The sequence below is a fragment of the Terrapene carolina genome, unplaced genomic scaffold (assembly GCF_002925995.2).
Source record: "Terrapene carolina triunguis isolate 2854851 unplaced genomic scaffold, T_m_triunguis-2.0 Scaffold614, whole genome shotgun sequence".
Lineage (NCBI taxonomy): Eukaryota > Metazoa > Chordata > Testudines > Emydidae > Terrapene > Terrapene triunguis.
The window spans coordinates 221,442-226,136 of NW_020664965.1; the positions used below are offsets into that span (position 1 = coordinate 221,442).

Genomic DNA, 4,695 nt, shown 5'->3' on the forward strand with positions numbered 1-4,695 from the left:
CCCCCCCCCCCCCCCCCATACACAACTCTTTGGGGTGGGGTGCAGGGGCTGGCGATTCGCTCGGGGGTGCGCCCCAGATCTGCCTTGGGAAGCATCTCCCTCCCCATCAGCCCTTCCTGGGGCAGATGCGATGGAGGGATATTTGCTTTCTATTTATAACCTTCATCCATTCATCCCCCCCTGCCCCCCCCCGGCCCTCTCTAATCTCCCCGCTGTGGCCTTCCGTAGCTCGGTGCAGTTTTCCTCACCCCACTCCCTTGCTTCAGTTTGAACCCTTCATTGGGTTGGGAGATCTGGGGGGGGTTGCGATGAGCGTGGCGGGGATCACAAAATGTTGGGGTTGCCCTGCAAGTGGGGGCAGGGGGGAGGGAGAGGGAGAGGGTAAAAAAAATGCGAGAAGAATATTGCAGGTCATGGAGTAGCCGGAGTGGGGCTGGGTTAGGGCCTGGTGTGGGTCCCTGCTGCCCCCTGCTGGAGGGGACGGACCCTGCGCTGTGTGCGTGTTGGCGCACGAGCGTGTGCATGTGGGTATCTCTTGGGGGGGGGGGAGGGGGATGTGCCCTGTGGGGGTGTGCTGGGGGGTTGAACAAGGTTGAACGTAAGCCGTGAATTCCTGCCTCGGGCCCCAGCCCTCCTGTCTGGTCCGTAGCCGGCCGGCGCTGCCGCACCCGGGGGAGGTGGGGCGGAGGCGGATCGATGCCGAGCCGGGACATCGTGTTGTTCGCAAACCGCCGAGCGAGCAAAACAGATCCCGGCGCTGGCGTGGAGAAGGACCCCGGTGCCCTTACGTAACTGGCCTGGATTCCAGCGAAGAGTGGGTCCCGCTAGAGCCAAACCTCATGAAATATGCACCAGGTTTATAAATGGAGCCCGCGCGATTTATTTATACAGCGAGCGAGAAACCCCGCGCGAGAGGCTCCGGCCAGGAGCTGTGCAAAGCGGGCGGTGGTTAGATCGAAGGCCTCCGTCTGTGTCATAAACATTTCTGTGCGGCTGATAGAGACAGGCACTTCGATATCGAATCAGATGTGTGTAGATTATATAATCATCCCATCGGTGAGGGTATCTGTGTGTTACATACGATAAAATATACACCCACCGATGGGATGATCTGTCATACGTACCTAGCTACACAAACTTTTGCACAAATACACAGATGTCTGCCTGTATGTATATAAAACACCCTAAGTGCATGGGTGTGTATGTAATAGATATGCGCACACACCCAGATTTGGTTATATATCATATACGTACACGCATAATAAAAATGATGCAAAAGACACGCATACATATATACGTACCCGTGTATCTATGGAGACGTTCCCAGGTGTGTGTCTATATATTGTATATAGATTGGGAGGAGTGGCAGGGACCGCGAGGGTCGTCTAGACCAGTCCCCTGCGCTCACGGCAGGACTAAGTCTTATCTAGAGCAGTGGGTCACGGCGGCTCTAGTTAGCACCGCTGACCGGGCTGTTAAAAGTCCCGTCGGCGGCACTGCCCGGCTTAGGCAGACTAGTCCCGACCTGTTCTGACACCGCGCTGCGCCCCGGAAGAGCCCAGCAGCAGGTCCGGCTCCTAGGCAGAGGGGCTACAGGGCTCCGCGCGCTGCCCCCGCCCCGAGCACTGGCTCTGCACTGCCAATGGGAGCTGGGGAGGTGGTGTCTGCGGGCGAGACCCATGCGGAGCTGCTTGCGCGCCTCCGCCTAGGAGCCAAACCTGCTGCTGCCACTTCCGGGGCGCAACGCGGCCCCGGGTGCCAGGACACATGGGAAACTGCCTCTGCACCCCTGCTGCGCCGCTGACCGGGAGCTGCCCGAGGTAACCCCGTGCCCCGATCCCCTGCCCCACCCCTGAGCCCCCCCTAACCCGGAGCCACCTCCTCCACCCCAAACCCCTAGAGCCCTGATCCCTTCCCACACGGTAACCCTTTGCCCTAGACCTAAGCTCCCCCTGCACCCCAAACCCCTCATCTCTGGCCCCACCCCAGAGCCTGCACCCCCAGCCCAGAGCCCTGACCCCCTCCCACACCCCAACCCCCTCATCCCCAGCTCCGTTGTGTCACAGGCATCAACAATTTTCTTCAACTGGGTCTCCAGAAACAAAGTTTGAAAACCACTGGTCTAGACCTTTCATCCGTTGTATGTATAAAATCATGAATACGGACAAAATAAAACCTATTTGCATAGATGTCTCTCTCTCTCTATTACATGGACACGCCGATTTGAGAGATATACAGACACATGCATGTGTGTGAAAGTGTCCATAGAATAGAGATCCACACACACCGTTTATTATCTATAATTATAATATATAAACACACACTGGCTGTGAAGCTCAAGCCAAATCTTTGTGTAGCTACTACAATCTGGGGGACGCAGATTTGGATGCGTATCTGTTCCCTCGACCAAAGCGCTGGATGCGCGTGGATGAAACCGGAGTTAAAAGACCAGTTGAAGGTGCTTCGGCATCCTTAATTCGGGTCCCCTTGTGCGCCGGCCTTTCCAGACCATCCCTAACTCCGGCCGTACCTGGTTCTTTCAACGCCGGGCACGGCCGGGGCCCGTCACAGGGCGGCTCTTCCGTGCCGAGTTTTGGCCTCGTGGCTCGACGTTCGCTTTTCTCTTCATCCCTCCGCGTGTGGCCTCGCGCCATGTTCCCGGCACGTGGTTCACGCCGCCCCCCTGCTGGCTGCTCAGAGCTTGATCCCTTCTGGGCCTTCCTCCGGGACCCGCCAGCTTCCCACGGGTGGATTCCTTTCTCCCCGTGCCGGCGAGGGACCGAGCCCTGTGATCAACCCCGGGGAGCTGAGACGCCGGGCAGGAGCATCCGCTTGGCGGGGCGTAGGGCCTGCGTGTGCGGGGCGTAGGGCCTGCTTGTGCAGGGCGCTCCCAGCACGACGGGAACCAGGAAGCCCTGCCTGGCCTCGCCCAAGAGCTGCGGGGCGGAGGCTCCTGTCCCTTCCTCCAACGCCCCGCCGCATGGCCCACCCGGCTCCTGGCGTCGGCAGCAAACCCGGCAGGGGCCGGGCCGAGTCGCCCCCAAAGCCGGGCTGGCTCGGGAGCACATGCACCAGGGGGTGCGGATAAGGTCGCACGGCCCACCTGAGTTATGGCATCGTTGACTTCGCACCCTTAGCGAGGGGCTTTTCCTCCAGCTGGTTTAGACTCTAATGAAATCGCCCTGGGGACAGGAGCGTGTCCAGTGACTGGGGGTGACAAAACATCCACCCACTGTCTGGCCATCTATCCCCATCCACCCCTTTATCTATCTATCTATCCATCCATCTATCTATCTATCTATCCACATTCACCTCCTCTATCTATCCATCTATCTATCCACCAGCACCACCACCCCCCCCTCTGTTTCTCACACACACACAGGAGATTTTTGCGGGTCGTTTGCCAGCAGCCGACACCTTTCAGGGTCACGGGAGGCCAGTACGAAGCCGAAACGCCGCTCGATATTTTTCCCTTCGCTGCTGTGAACTTGACAGCTGGGCCAGGGCTTATCCTCCAGCCCGGCTCCCAATGTGAAATTGCTTCTTGTCGTGTGCCAAGGCCGGATCCTGTGTGTGCCTGTGTCCCGGCCTCCCCCTGCTTGAGCGGATGAGTCCTGCTCTGTGTGTGTGTGTGTGTGTGTGTGTGTGTGTGTGTGTGTGTGTGTGTCAGAGAGAGAGAGAGAGAAATTGGGCCCAAATTTCTCAAGAGATTTAGGCGCCCAAAGATGCAGCAAGAGGCACCTCAGGGGTTTTGACAGCACCTCGATGTCTGGCGACAGTCTCTGTTTCTCTCCAAATCCCCAGCTCCTGGAGTCCTGGGATTTTGTGAAAATGTCAGCTTCCATGAAAAAAAAAATAGTAATTGTTTTAGACATTCCGGTTGGGGGAGAAAACTTAAAAACACGATCCTTAGCGTCATTTGAGGTGGGGGGCACACACAGCTACCCCGGCACAGGAGAGCACACTGGGAGACCCGGGTATGGGAGGTGGCGGGAATGGCAGGGCACATGCAGCCCCTTGCATGGGGGACAATCGGGGGGTTGTAGGGAATCTCTGGGAGGGAAGCGGGGCGCCCAGGGAGCTGGGGTGGGGAGGAGGATGGAGGTTTTCAAGGAGTTCCTGGTTTGTTCCACCTGACCCCCAAGTGTGCGTGGGGGAGACAATGTTGCTCCCCTAGAGCTGCTATTTCCCTTGACCCGGGGCAGGATGGCCCAGTGGTTAGGACCCGGCCTAGGACATGACAACCTGGTTCGAGCCTGTACTCTGCCACAAACTCCCCAGGTGACCCTGGTTCGGTCACTTAGCCTCTCTCCCCCGCTCTGTACCATGGGATAATAGCCGGCCCCCAGTGGGGGGTAAATAGAGGGCGTGAGGCGCCCAGACACCAGGGCGGGAGTCGGGTGGGTGACCCAGGTAGATTCGAGCAAATCGTCTCTGGTGGGGAACTTGAAAACCTGCCTCGTGGGTTAAACTGTTAACACCCCAGGCTGTGAAAACTACCCACAACTGCCAGCCATGTTTGGGGTGGCTCCACCTGGGAAAGGGGCTGGGAGCCAGGACTCCTGGGTTCTCTCCCCGGTTCAGGGAGGGGAATGGAGTCTAGTGGTTAGAGCAGGGGGGCTGGAAGCCAGGGCTCCTGGGTTCTCTCCCCAGCTCGGGGAGGGGAGTGGGGTCTAGTGGTTAGAGCAGGGGGGG

General features: G+C 58.6%; 1 protein-coding gene across 1 annotated transcript in view; it reads left to right on the plus strand.

The window, feature by feature from the left end:
* SLC17A7 (solute carrier family 17 member 7) overlaps window positions 1-4,695 on the plus strand; it is a 16,450-nt gene that overhangs the window by 896 nt on the left and 10,859 nt on the right. The gene's annotated exons all lie outside the window — the stretch shown is intronic.